At 39.3% G+C, this 15,307-nt stretch overlaps 1 protein-coding gene and 1 pseudogene across 1 annotated transcript in view; both read left to right on the top strand.

Annotated features, from left to right (window-relative positions):
- Positions 1-15,307, top strand: part of SPTLC2 (serine palmitoyltransferase long chain base subunit 2) — a 106,706-nt gene that overhangs the window by 62,595 nt on the left and 28,804 nt on the right. The gene's annotated exons all lie outside the window — the stretch shown is intronic.
- Positions 1-15,307, top strand: part of LOC135361634 (ubiquitin carboxyl-terminal hydrolase isozyme L5-like) — a 28,167-nt pseudogene extending 12,860 nt beyond the window's left edge.

Below are 15,307 nucleotides of genomic sequence, written 5' to 3'. Positions count from 1 at the left end.
ACTGTTGTAGAGCTTGTTAGAAATGAGGATTCTGGTCCACTCTACCAGACCACCAAGTCTTGGTGGACCAGGCCCTAGAATGTGCATTTTGAAGAAAACCTCAGTTTAAAATGCAAACTAATTTTTAAGGGACTTAAGGGCTATTTGTTTGTTTCTTTGTTTGGGCTTGTTTACACCAAAGAGAACCAAGAGCTGCTCTACTGAGAGGTAGTAACTTGGGAAGGAAAGGAAATTGGAAAGCCAGACATATGGTCTCTTTCTTTTGAAAGAAAAATAAGGGACATGTTGGCTTGTGGAACAGGAGCTTGGTGGTAAAGCTGGGTTGCCAGTTTTCATCATTTTTGGAAATCTGGATCCCTTTATGCTTTCTTTTAGAGAGCTGATGATCCTTGCTGAATGAGTCAGAGGCATGGGTGGAGAAGTCAGAAACCAACTAAGAGGGGAGAAAGAGAACTAAGAATTCAGAGACCATGGTTGGCTCTTTAAGTCTGGTTGCATTTATTTTTGTTTCACTTTTTTTTTAATGGCCTATTAATTCAGAATCAAATTTTTTAGTGCATAACCTACAGATGACCTTGCCCACTATAAACTTCAAAAAGTTCAATACTGATTAGTTTGTGAAACTTACTATGTCCTTGTCTTCCACCTCTGCAACTCCTAGGTTAATTCCAAGCCTTGCCTTTAGCAGCAATTACCTTATTTGCTGATCCTCCTCCCTCATCTGAAGGTGGTGGGTGCTTGAGCGAGGTGCACAGATTTCCTCAACCCTGGAGTTTGGACTAAAAGTAGCTTGTTATGTGTTCCAGCCCCAAAGGACAGTAGGATGATCTTTGGACAAATGAAGACTTTCTGTCCTGATAGTGAGCTGGCACCCTCTAAAACTTAGTTCCTTGGGGTGCCTGGGTGGCTCAGTGGGTTAAGCATCTGCTTAGGTCATGATCCCAGAGTCCTGGGAGTCTGCTTTTCTCTCCCTCTGCCCCTCCCCCCTGATCATGCTCGCTCGCTCTCTCTCGCTTTCAAATAAAACTCAGTTCCTTAATTTTTCGAAGGCACTTCGCCTCCTTTCTTCCTTTTGTTTAGGGCTCTCTGTTCCTGGCTGTGCGTTAGCAACCATTCTTTGAAACTCTTGAACAACTTTAAGCCTTGGCCCCTGCTGCTTGGTGCACATCCTGTGGCAGTCCTCAGGAAATCCTAGTTTTTGGCATTGAAACTAATTAAAGGATTAAGCTGTCACTATGGAGAGGGTGATAAACGGTGCTTGAGAGAGTCACTTAGCAAAAGCTGCTCTGGTTGCAGATGAGAGAAATAGCAGTAGTAATACGGGAGAGTAGAGTCAGATCCTTGGCCGAATTCTTGTAGGGAGACAAAACACCAAAGTCAGCTTTGGAACAGTGTCCCTAGGGGAGGGAGAGGCAGGCTGTCTGCTTTGATGTTCATCAGCTTGACAATTACCTGAGCTGAGCACTTTATTTGTTGCCAGTCTGGCAAAATAGGGCTGCTTCTAGGAGATGGTGAACGTAGCTCCTTCTCATTTTGCTTGTGTTAAACAGTTATTGAACTCTTGCTTTCTAGAAGTCCCTTATAAATATCCCTTTTACAAGACTGTTCACTGGAGCCCGAAAGTAGCTTGTAAAGAGTGGGTCGGAGGTACATTTATTTTCCTATTCCTTGGGTCTCTTAAGGACCTTAAAACCAAGATTTTCTAGTGCAATTTAGTTGGTACTTAAGGGGGAACATGTTATTCAAGTTAGTCTGCCCTGCCTTCTAGCTAATACTTCTTTTGTTTTAGGTTAACATTTCTGGATAAGATACTTTATCCTTCTTTCTCTGAAATCATGTGAAAAACCTGAACTCATAAATTCAAATTCCAGCACAGTGTGGGGTGTTGGAATAGCTTTGCTAATGTTTTTTTCTTTACATCCCATGCTCTCCTCTCTCTCCCACCCTTCCTTCCTTCTCTAGTCTTATTTAGTACTTGAAGGTATTTTTGGGTATAGTGATCTTAATTTCAATCTACAGGTTGAAATTCTGCAGCTGTTCATGTAGAAGTTAAAGAACAAAGGAAGACCTTTAATGGCGGCTGATTTGTGTCTTTAGGCATTCTTTTGTCCCTCTCTGTCCTTTCCAGTAAGCTATGAGATCCTACTCTTCCCAGTACATCCTGATTGGGTACTTGTGACAAATGTACAATTTATTGCTCTAGAAAGTGCTGTGATGAGTGGAAAGTGTTGTCTGCCGCCTTCTCCACCCATTTTAGACCTGTCCATAGAAGGTGACTGTTGATAATTAAGAAACATGAGTGAAGGAGAGACTGCTGCTTCTTTAGGAAAGAAACTTGGATGACTTAGTTAAGAATTCATCCCTGTTCTGCCATCCTCTACACTAAGGTATCATCTAAATGTGAAAAAATAAAAATAATATGGAGTGGAAGTTCCTTTGTGGTTTAATCTTGTTAATTATCAATATATTTCTGTTGGCATGGAAATCAACTTTGGTACTTATGTACTCATAAGATTCATAAGATAAGCAAAAGTTACCAAATTTTTCTTTTCTCCATTTTGGTTTTCTTTTCTCCATTAATGGATCTTTACCTTTACTGCACTTATTCAGTTTTTAATTCTTTAACATACCCTGTTCTTGGAGGAATGTACAGAGAGTATGGCTACAAGATTTTTGGTCTAAGATACTTGCTGCTATATGTGACTTGAGTAATGTGTACCATTCAGTGATTCCTGAACAACACCCCATCAATGGCAGGGTGGGGTCTTCCGTGGAGACCTAGAGTGCTATTTTTTGCCATTGATGAAGAGTAAAGGAAGTACCTAGCAGCTTCTGTGTTTGGTATGGGGAGGGCGTTCTTACCTCTTTTTTATAACCAAAACTGTCTAAATGAAGTACAGTAATTGTATGGGTTAGTACTCTTTCTAATTCTGTGCTTATTCTTCAAACATTAATGGTGGGGATGGTGACCGTTTGGGGAGAGAAGTAGAAAGAAGATAGTTAAAGATGACTGGTTTTAACAGCAGTTAGAGATTATTTTTAATGTCCAAGTAAAAGTGTGGCCATTGTTCAAGAAAATGTTCCATTAAGTATCATCTGAGTCCCATTGGGCTTGGGATAACTTGGTCAGAAGAATAGATGGCTATTTCTTGGACAGGATCCTAAGCTTTCTGAGGCATCAGAGTTGCAATCATCATCATAAAGCATTTGCTGGACTTTTCCTCTTTGGTGTTTTTATAGAGAGGAAAAAGGAGAGTGGAAAACAGAGATATTATAGGAAATTGGCTCACATAGTTATGGAGGCTCACAAGTCTCAAGATCCAGGGGTGCCTGGGTGGCTCAGTCGTTAAGCGTCTGCCTTCGGCTCAGGTCATGATCTCAGGGTCCTGGGATCGAGCCCCGCATCGGGCTCCCTGCTCTGCGGGAAGCCTGCTTCTCCCTCTCCCACTCCCCTTGCTTGTGTTCCCTCCTTTGCTGTGTCTCTCTCTGTCAAATAAATAAATAAAATCTTTAAAAAAAAAAAGTTTTAAGATCTGCATTTGGCAAGCTGGAGACCCAAAAGAGCTGATATAATTCTAGTCCAAATGCCATTAGTCTCGGGACCCAGGAAGAGCTGATGGTTCAGTTCAAGTCTGAAGGCAGAAAAAAACCTGATGTGCCAGCGTGACAGGCAGGAGGAATTCCTCCCTGTTTGGGAGGGTCCATTTGTTCTTTTGAGACCTTCAAACGATTGGATGAAGCCCACCCACATTAGGGAAGACAATCCTTTTTTTTTTTTTTTTTTAAGATTTATTTATTTATTTTAGAGCAGGGGGAGGGGGGCAGAGGGAGAGGGAGAGAGGGTCTTAAGCAGACACTCCACTGAGCGCAGAGCCCGGCACAGGGCTCAGATCTCACAACCCTAGATCATAACCTGAGTCGAAACCCCAAGAGTCAGACACTGAACTAACTGCGCCACCCAGGTCTCCCCAGAGCACAATCTTTACTCAATTTTACTCAGTCCACCAATTCAAATGTTAATCTCATCCCAAATGTCCTCACAAAGCACACCCAAATTATGTTTGACCAAATATCTGGTCACTGTGGCTCAGGCAAGTTGACACATAAAACTCTAGCCATCACTGCATTCTCAGTGGATTAGCCCACTTTTTTGAATATTAAAAATTGCCTGCAAAGTTTTCCAGGTTCAGTAGATGTAAATAAGTGAATAAACTCTGTTCTAGGCCTGTCAGTTTTTTCCCCCCTCCATATTGTGCTTGGCAGTGAAGACTCAGCTTTGGGTTCTAAACTCTGGTTTTCTTCAAATGTAAACAGTTTTTATAATATTAAGTTAGTTAACTTTATATTTTAGTTTCTATTTGTTAGTTGATTTTTAGTTAGTCCCGTTAATGATGTTTATACCCTGGGCAATTTGCTAGAAAGTAGATTATCAATAATATGAATGAATATATGAAGTTCAGGGATCGATCTTAAGGATCCAAAATGCAGGATTTTTAATACCAATTTAAATGTATTCGTCTATTCATTCTTTATTTTGTTTATAAAACTAATACATGCTTATTTTCAAAACCCAGATATTATACATATGTCACAGAAAGTATAGTCCCTATGATCGTATGTCCTTGGATAACCCATGTCAGTTGTTTGGCATATAGTCTACAGATTTATTACTGTTATTCCTTTTTAGCAATAGCATATAAATAACACCACTTGATTAGAAGAGTTCGGCAGTTATGGGAGGGAAGAAAATGAGAATACTTACTGCCTTTTTAGCAGTTACTGGAGACAGTTTTGTTCTAGGGTTGTTAGACTGTACTCCATAATTTTGGCAGAACAAAAAAACAGATGAGTCCTGCTAGGATACCTCCTCTACCCTCTGTGTTTAATAGTGCTTAAGAATAACAGAAGAGGAGGGGCGCCTGGGTGGCTCAGTCGTTGAGCATTTGCCTTCGGCTCAGGTCATGATCCCAGGGTCCTGGGATCGAGCCCCGCATCAGGTTCCCTGCTCAGCAGGGAGTCTGCTTCTCCCTCTCCAACTCCCCCTGCTTGTGTTCCCTCTCTCGCTGTGTCTCTCTCTGTCAAATAAATAAATAAAATCTTTAAAAAAAAAAAAAAAAGAATAACAGAAGAGGGGTGCCTGGGTGGCTCAGTCGTTAAGCATCTGCCTTCGGCTCAGGTCATGATCCCAGGGTCCTGGGATCGAGTCCCACATCGGGCTCCCTGCTCCGCGGGAAGCCTGCTTCTCCCTCTCCCACTCCCCCTGCTTGTGTTCCTGCTCTTGCTATCTCTCTCTCTGTCAAATAAATAAATAAAACCTTTAAAAAAAAAAAAGAATAACAAAAGAGAAGGAAATCACATTGTGAGAGGACTGTCAGCTTGTGAATTCTCTGTAAATGGGGGCACTAACAATGCCTAAACAATTGATCATATCCAAGTTGGCTTGAATGTCAGAATCTTGTCATTATGGTAAGTGAAGTGTTCCATATTGTTCCAGCATTTCATGTGCATACCTTCATCTGGTAGCACCCCATATAAGGCTAATGTATTACAATGTTAATTCTCTCTGAAGTATTAAAAAAATGAAACAAAATAAAATAAGCCATTTTTTTAATGTTTTATTTATTCATGAGAGTCAGAGAGAGAGGGAGGCAGAGGCCACCCAGGCGCCCCTAAAATAAGCCATTCTGTTACTGTTCCTTGTTAATTCCTCCCCATAGTTCAAGAGTTGGTGAGGGTTGAGTCTCGCCAGTTGCCCTCCTCAACTTTAGACCAGTAAGAATTACTCTGTGCCCCAGCAGAACACAGATAACTCTTGGGCAAGAGGCTCTTTCTCTATCTTAACTTGAGCATTGGTGGTGTCTTCTTTTTCTGTTGTGTGTTTTGTGTTCTGTCAAACAGTTTGGGCCTATGTGTAATGGCCAGCAAATGTGTGCAAGTGATAGAGCTATCACACAAGTAAGGAGTGAATTATGCCAGGTGTTCAAATGCACATTTCATGACTTCTGGAGGTTTCTTCGAGGCAGTGGTTGAGAACTCAGCTAGTAATGATCAGCAAGAAATAGGAGTAGTTAGTGAAGGCCTTTGATGCTGTGTAAAGCATCACAGATGTCACTGCAGCCTGGGACTATTGACCAGTAATTGTGAGGATAGTAGAAGAAACAGTGAATTGCCAGAAACCTGCCATAATTACAGGAGATTCAAGAGGAGAAGCCTGAAAGTCTGAAAGTGCATCTCCATAGGATTATGCTGGAACACATTTGCTTACAGATCCCTCATCCCTCCTGGAAGGGGTTATGTTATGTCCAGATCACACAGTCTCTATACCTAGAATTTTTGCACTTCTAAGCTCAAAACAGTAATTGAAATGAAAAGAGGCCAGGATAAGGCATTGCTTGGGAAAAGTTAACTTTTGATAGCTGAATGTGCTGCTTTGGGTTGAGCTTGTTTGTTCTTCTGTATGTTTAAAGTGATTGCAAACAGACCTTCTTAATTTTTGTTTATTCTTAGATTTTGCATGTTTCATGTATTTTTGGTTTTACAAACAGATTATGGCACTATGGCACATCTGTCATCCTAATCCACCTCTGCAACTAAACGTGTATATCATTTCCCCTAAATATGTGTTAGTCTTTTCCCCTCTTGGTGGACCTGCCGTATGTAGACTTATGCCAAAATTAAATGTTAGCAATAAGGTAAGTCTGCTTTTAAGATACTAAAATATATTTCAGGGGCGTCTGGGCGGCTTAGTCAGTTAAGCGTCTGCCTTTGGCTCAGGTCATGATCTCAGGGTCCTGGGATCGAGCTCCACGTTGGGCTCCCTGCTCAGTAGGGGGGTCTGCTTCTCCCTCTGCCCCTCTCCACTCCTCATGGCTCACGCTCTCTCTCCCTCTCTCCCTCTCAAATAAATAAATAAAAATCTTTAAAAATTAACAAATAAAATATATATTTCAAATTCAAATGGAGACTTTCTTGGTTATGTGAGCACCACTGTTGTTGTACCTCACTCTTCCCCCATCTGCATAGTTAATTGAGAATATGTCGTTAAATTTATTTTATTAGCAGATAAGAGCTGTGTCTGTTACATTTTTATCTTTTTTAGTCTTTTTAAGGCATATTATTCCTTTAATTGATATCTGATCTTTAACACATCCAGAGAGAACTTCTTCTACCTCCTCTATCTGGTTTTGGCTTTTTTTTTTTTTTTTTTTTTTTAAGTTTAAGACACAGTAAGGTTTCATTACTCAGCAATCACTTTTTAACTACTTATCGTGTGTCAGCCATGAAAAATGACATAGAATCTTCAAAAACTGGGCGCCTGGGTGGCTCAGTTGGTTAAGCGACTGCCTTCGGCTCAGGTCATGATCCTGGAGTCCCGGGATCGAGTCCCACATCGGGCTCCCTGCTCAGCAGGGGGTCTGCTTCTCCCTCTGACCCTCTTCCCTCTCGTGCTCTCTGTCTCTCATTCTCTCTGTCTCAAATAAATAAATTTAAAAAAAAAATTCAAAAACTTAAGGCAAAACATTCAGTTTTTTGAATTCTCAAAATAAACAACATTTTCCTAGTATTTCTTAATACCTCCTAACCCCTTCTGTGTTTTATTAATTTTTATTCTGTCCTTTTTGGCATCTGATTAGGTTTTAGAGTTAGAAGAGTCAGTTGGCTTGCTTTTTCTCTTTTTGCTCAAGATCTTTAGTATATCCTTAGAAGACAAAGTATATATATTCATCTATTCCTGGCTTTTTTCTGATTTGAAGAAAGAAGAATAAGACCTTAAAATAATGTTACAGGTAAAATAATAAAAATAATAAATTCTTACATATATAAACATAAAATAATTGAAATAATGAGTTTTTAAACACTGTGTACAAGGCATTTTATTAAGCACTTTGCCTTTATTACTTCACTTAATCCTTAAAACAACCTTACAAAGTAGGTGAAATCATTGTCATTATTTATGAATTCCATTTTGCAGATGAGGAAACTGTGCTCAGAGAGGTTAAGTGACCTAGCCACAACGGTACAGCTAGTGGAGGATGGAGCTAGAACATAAACCCAGACAGTCTGACTTCAGAAGTGTCCATGCCACCAAAGAACCAAGCTACAGCTCAGGAGTGAAATTTAGGAAGACAGTAGAGTTATTTCCTGTCTTCCTCAGACCTGCTTTTACTGCTTTGATGTCTCACTTCAAAATAGCTGTCTGATGGTTTCAGATTTTAAAATGCCAGCACAAGCAACTCTGTATGCCTGTTCCGTATTAGGGGAGAGAATCTGTTTAGCCCAGGTAGAGACCAGGTTCCATCCCTGTTATGGTGAGGAGTGGTTTTCAGAAAATAAGGGCATCTGCTTGCCATCTTGAATACTCCAGTTGCATAGGAAGTTAGCCTCATCTGGATGGCAATTAATGGGTGATGTGATGGCAGAGATTTGGGAACACTGGCTAAAACTAGCTTTGGAAAGTCGATAGTATGGTAGAGCATGTAATACATGAGGCGTATTTATAAATTGTAAACCTTTATCTGTTATGTGTTTAGATGTTGGTAATATCAGCTGTGGCCTGTGTTATGTGTTAAGAGTATGAAAAGGGATTAAAAAGTGGAGAACTAGAAACAGTGAGGGAAAGCAAGAGGATCCTTTATTTCATCTTTGAAAGCTAAGCTGCAGGGTCAGATCATGTAATGTTGTGGAAGATATAAATGGCATAATTTTAAGGGAAAAATACACAAATGGAAGGAAGTAATAATAGTGAACATGTTACTGTGTTTACTATATACTGAGCACTGCTCTAAGTTTGTAAATAAATTCTCAGAACAAGTATTAGACATAATTCTCCTACTTTTATAAAATGAGGCAGCAGAGAGGTTAAGTTGCTTCCCAAAGGTCACAGAATTACTAAGTGTTAGAGCCAGAATTTGAACCTGGACATCCAGTTTCAGATGTCAGAATGCTTTTTGTATATGAGATATTTCATTATTATTTGCCTTAGTGTAATTGGATATAGTTAATTCTGCTGTGAATCCAAATTAGTTTGAGCACATAAAAGGGTTTCCATTTTCTCAGACCAACTTGAATGTTTGTATGTTTTGGGGGGAGGTGCTGGAGAGAAAACTGTATTTGCCCTCAGAGTTTGCAGTTTGTTTTGAGACCACACATGAAAGGTGTAAGAACAGAAACAGAAACTTATAAAAAGAGCAAATTAATGATGTACAGAGCAGCGGCATGTCTTAAAAGGTCCCAGGAATTTTTCCATAACCTAATTTTTTTTTTTTTTTACTTCTGTCCTTCATCTTTCATAGAGCTCGTGGTTCCTTTGGAGTTTTTCAAGCTTAGAAATACATAAAACATTGGTAGAAAATAACAAAAACAAAATGGAAATGAAAAAGCAAATTGCTCGTATTTACTGATTTGTATGATTTTCATCTAAACTGCAGAAAAATTGTCCAGGAATTTTTACACAGTAGAGCTGTGTATTTTACCATCAAGCTAATGGTGGAGAAAGACTCAGGGTTAGAAGAGGTGTGGACTTTTTTCAGAAGTTACCCCTTAAGTCTTTTGTTTACATAGAAAAAAGTGACTTTGGGATAAATTATATTACATTCTTCAAAAACAAAAAAAAGTATTGCTTATACCTGACATATAGGCTGGAAGATTCGGTTGAAATGGGAATGACTGACTGCTGATGTGTACTGTTTTTTTTGAGGGGCAATAAAAATATTCTAAAATTAATGTTTATGATGGTTGCATAATTCTACAAATATACTAAAAACATTGAATTACATGTTTAAATGGGTGAACTGTATAGAATGTGAATTATATCTCATTAAAAAAAACTTGACCTCTAGTGAGTGAACACTGTGGTAAAATATATGTAACATAAAATTTAACATTTTAACTAATTTGGGGTCTACACTTCACTGGCATCAAGTATATTTTACAGCATTGTGCAACCATTACCACTGTCCATTTCCAGAATCTTCTCATCATTCCAAACAGTAATTAACTTTTAATATGCCAATCCAAGTTTAGAAGCAGTAGTCTTGACTTACTTGATTTTAAACCTTTAGACTTTTTTTTTTTTTTAAAGATTTTATTTATTTATTTGACAGAGAGAGACACAGCGAAAGAGGGAACACAAGCAGAGGGAGTGGGAGAGGGAGAAGCAGGCTCCCTGTTGCGGGGCTTGGTCCCAGGACCCTGGGATCATGACCTGAGGTGAAGGCAGATGCTTAAAGACTGAGGCACTCAGGCACCCCTAAACCTTTAGACTTTAAAAATACTTGGTCCTCCCAAATCGAGTTTTGTTTCTCTAAAGTTTTTAGCCTTTTCCATTTGTTTCCCCTCAAACATGCTTTTCCTTTTGTGTTCCCTCAGATAATGGCATCACTGTTTATGAAGTTGTCCAAACAAGAAATCACTATTATATTTTCTTTGCTTCTCCATTCCATATATTTAATCACCAGAGCCTTTAGATTGTGCCTCCTTAATATCTTTGAACATACTCTGTATCCCCACTGTTACTGACTTGACTTAGACTTCTATTTTCACATGGATTTAATAGTCATAGAGGGATCAGTCAAGAAAAAATGAATTGGAAGAATTAAGATAGATAAACAATGCTGAAAATTAGAGACCTCCATGCAGAGAGTTCCAGTGCAGTGTGATGATTCTTGGATGCCTTTCCTGAGTACTCTAGTCCACATAGGTCTCCTTCCTATCCAAGATTCATTCATTCATTAAACATTTATTCTGTATCTTCTATGCTCTTTAATGATTTGTAACATTTCTGTCTACCTTCAAAATATATCCCCTATCTACTTTTCATACCTATTGCTGTCACCTTAGTCTGAGCCACTGTCCCCTCCCATGCCCTCTCTACTTCTGTCCTCACCTCTGTTTAAATGCAGCACTCTGGGTGATCCTGTGGAAACATAGGAGATCTTATCAGTCTTCTGTTTAAGAATTCTCCCGGGGACTCTCATGCTTCTCAAAGTCAAAGTCAGAGTCAGATCCTTTCTTACAGTGAAGACTATGAATCCCTTGTGATCTGGCCCCCTGTGGACGTTCTGTTCCAACCATGCTGGTTCACTCTGCCCTAGGAAATGCCACGTGTGCTTTTGCTGCTGCTGCTGCTGCTTTTTTTTTTTTTAAGATTTTATTCATTTATTTAAGAGAGAGAGAGTACAAGAGCGGGGAGGGTCAGAAGGAGAAGCAGACTCCCGAGCCGAAGGCAGGTGCCCAACGGAGCCACCCAGGCGTCCCGTGCTTTTGCTTCTGGGCCTTGGCACTTTGTGGAGATAGTGTTTGGCTCATCCAGGTTATTTCTCACACATCACTTGAGTGGGCTATTTACCTTTTTTGTTGTCCATCTCCCACATCGGAATGTATGCTCCATGCAGGCAGGAGTTTTGTCTCTTTCATTCCATATAGTATATCCAGGGCCTAGATGTCTGACACACACTGGGTGGATACTCAGGATATATTTGTTTAATGGCTGCTTGCCTAGCACATAATCCGTTCTTCCCTTTCTGTGTCATCTTCCTAGTGAGATTTTTGTCTTTGGTGTAAAGACTATGATGCTACTTTTCTATCTCCTGTATTTCTACCAAATATATGCTAAAATAAATGAAATCTTTATTTTTATGTACTAGATTTTTTTTTTAGCAGTTTTATATCTTAAAGTTAAATAAGCCTTCAAAAAATGTTAGTAGTCCCCAAATTGAACTTCTTTAGGTGTTTACTTTTATTTCTTTAAGAAATCCTGAAGCAGGCTGTCAGGGGGAGTAGGCAGGATGACAAAGGGGCTGATGAACTCAGCGGCAGATTTGCTGTGATCACTGAAACCAGCGGCCCGTGGCAGTTGGTTGGGGAGGTGGGAGGTGGGCAGAGCCTGAGGTAGCAGCTGGGGCTGTGTGTGGCCCGGGGAGTGTGCCTCATGAAAAGCAACCCCAGGGTCTTCACTGAACTCATTGAAGAATTTGGTTGCCAAGGAGCCCAAGTAGAAGAAATACGGAGTTTTGAAAAGTTAAAGCCAGTTGATGGGTTAATTTTCCTTTTCAAGTGGCAGCCAGAAGAACCAGCAGGCTCTGTAGTTCAGGACGCCAGACCTGACACGATATTTTTTGCCAAGCGGGTAATTAATAATGATTGTGCTACTCAAGCCATAGTAAGTGTGTTATTGAACTATATATACCCATCAAGATGTCCATTTAGGAGAGGCCTTATCAGAGTTTAAAGAATTTTCACAGAGCTTTGATGCAGCTATGAAAGGTTTGGCACTCAGCAGTTCAGACGTGATTTGACATGTACACAACAGTTTTGCCAGACAGCAGATGTTTGAATTTGGTGCAAAGACATCAGCAAAAGAAGAAGATGCTTTTCACTGTGTCAGTTATGTTCCTGTAAATGCAAGATTGCATGAATTAGATGGATTAAGAGAAGGACCGATTGGTTTCAGTGCACACCATCAAGATGACTGGATCAGCACAGTGAGGCCAGTCATAGAAAAAAGGGTACAAAAGTACAGTGAAGGTGAAATTCGATTTAACTTAACAGCCATTGTATCTGATAGAAAAATGACATATGAAGAACGATAGCAGAGTTACAAAGACAGCTTGCTGAGGAACCCATGGATACAGATCAGGGTAATAATATGTTAAATGCTATTCAGTCAGAGGTTACCAAAAATCAGATGCTTACTGAAGAAGAAATACAGAAACTAAAAAGATTTGAAAATATCAGAAGGAAGCATAATTATCTGCCTTTCATTATGGAATCATTAAAGACTCTAGTAGAACACCAGCAGTTAATACCACTAGTAGAAAAGGCAAAAGAAAAACAGAATGCAAAGAAAGCACAGGAAACCAAATGAAGAAGATGCTTTGCGATGTGTACACATTTCTGCTTCTGCACTTATTTAATGGAAACCATTAAGTATAAAGAACTTTGAGGGGCACCTGGGTGGCTCAGTCGGTTAAGTGTCTGCCTTCAGCTCATGTCATGATCCTAGGGTCCTGGGATTGAGCCCCACGTCGGGCTCCCTTCTCAGTGGAGAGCCTGCTTCTCTCTCTCCCTCTGCTGCTCCTCCCCCCCATCTCAAATAAAATCTTTAAAAAAAATAAATAAAAGAACTTTGAGCAACATCCTAATTGGCTCTGCATGTTTGGCAATAGTACCAGTCTATCTTGTCTTTAATGCATGGACTCTTTCCTTACCTGCATCATGTGTATGTAGTGCATATTAAATAAAAGTGATGTTACGAAAGTTTGTCCAGGGTGCCAGTGGGTTAAGTGTCTGCCTTTGGCCCCTCTTCGGGCTCCCTGCCCAGCAGGGAGTCTGCTTCTCCCTCTTCCTCTGCCCTTCCCCCTGCCCCTGCTCCTGCTCTTTCTGTCTCTCTCTCTCTCTCTCTTAAATAAATAATCTTTAAAAAAAAAAAAAAGAGTGCTCGTCCAATTCCATTATTTGACACTGGATCTGAGAACTTCTGTTCTGTACACTATCATACTGAACCTAGAAATTGCACAAATGATACTCTCTACCTGTAATTGTTATAATTAATCTCTCAGTCTTTTAGTTCAGTTACATGCTTAAAATTTATAAATGGCAGATCTTGATTAAACTGGATTTCTTGTTTCTCATTAATGAAAAAAAAATCTCTATTTTTTTTTGATATCTATACATTTTGAGGATTTTGAAACTGAGTATTGTCTTGAGAAAGTGTAGTTTTAATGCAGCTCATTTGAAAAAGACAAAAGTATAGTGTCTACTGATTTTCGCTGCTGCCAGTAGAAAAAGTAATAAACATCCCAATTTTATTTTAGCAGACTTAAAACAAATCCTAAAGCATATTCACAGCTACTGTATATGCACAGTTTTAACTCTTACTTGGTGAACTTAATATAAATTGGTCATTTTTCTCAAATCTGAGCACTTTTAATGGACAATATTAAATTTGATGGAATAGTTCATCATTTATATGGAGTAGTAATATGGTGTGAAACAAACTTACACATTTTATTGAGACTTTTGTAGATGTACATATTTAAAAAAAAAATAAGTAGCAGTTTTAATGGGGATTCAACATTCAGCTGTTTTCCTTTAGGCTCCTGAAAACCCCAGAGACTTCAGAATATTTTTTATTACTGTTGGTTATCAAATCTAAATGTTCACTTGCCAACCCACTTCTTCTTTCTTGGAAGAAATAAAAGTTATTTTTAGAACTCTGATTTCCTGATTAAGTGGAGTCAGGAATCCCAGCAGTTCTCTGTATTAAAGGATATGCTTGCACATGTAAGGAATGTTCTGTTTACCTGGGGTTTATTTAGTTCAGGAATCTCTTAAGTCCTGGGACAAGTCCAGCCTTCTCTAAACTGCCTGCATCTACTCCCTCTGCTCAGCTTTACCCCTTTTAAAATGGAAGTCACACCGTCCACTTTCCAAAACAACCCATCCTTCTCTTCTAATTTATCAAAAGCATTAGTCCTAAGAAATTAATGTTTTGCCAACATTACCATATTTGATGGTCAGATTATCAGATTTGAGTCTTTCTTAGAAAACACAGTCTCAAGAGACCGTGTTCTTTTGTGCATTGATAATATTACACTCACCCAGAGACGGTTAAACTTTTTTAATCCCAAGTTGATCTCTCTAGTGAACGCTTATTCCTGCTGCAGTCCTACGGTAGCATCATTTTAACTTGTTCTCTGCTGAGTAGTTCTGTGCCCCATCACATGCTGATAATTCCAATTATAATGCCCCGTAGCTCTCCTAAAAGGCAGTCGTCCAGTAGGCAGTGGGAACCAGACTTGTTAGCGATACTTTGTGCTGGCCTTTCCTCAGTTTCTCCCTCTTGCAAAGTATGTAGAAGAAAAACCTGATACTAAAACGTCTAGGGAAAAATGACTTTATGAGAATGAAAGCAGATGCACAGGTGGAAAATAAATATTTTTATGGCTGTATTGTCTGATTTGTGCCTTTATTCATATGATCATTTAAAAAGACAACGGAGGAAAGAAAGGAAGGGCCAGCCCCTTTATGCTTTCATTTCCTGCCTCCAGGCAAGGGCTTCATAACACTTCCCCTGTCTTAGAAATTCCTGGAACACACAGCACCAAAAAATTTCAATATTTTTCCAGGTTTGTCTTGAGTAACAAAGGCTGGCAGGAGAATGCCTGAGACCACCCTGTAATATCTAGATGGTTCTATTTGGTTTTGTTTTTTAAGTAAAAGGGTGATTTTTATTAAGGGTGATTACTTAAATAGTAGTTGGATATACTTAAGATTATAAATTGAGGGATCAGAAATTTAATCTCAT

This window comes from Mirounga angustirostris, unplaced genomic scaffold (assembly GCF_029215605.1).
Source record: "Mirounga angustirostris isolate CCGP_5_RB_7025 unplaced genomic scaffold, mMirAng1.0.hap1 SCAF_9, whole genome shotgun sequence".
In the NCBI taxonomy this organism is placed as follows: domain Eukaryota; kingdom Metazoa; phylum Chordata; class Mammalia; order Carnivora; family Phocidae; genus Mirounga; species Mirounga angustirostris.
Note: the sequence above shows the minus strand (reverse complement) of the source record. Positions and strands in the feature narration are given on the sequence as shown.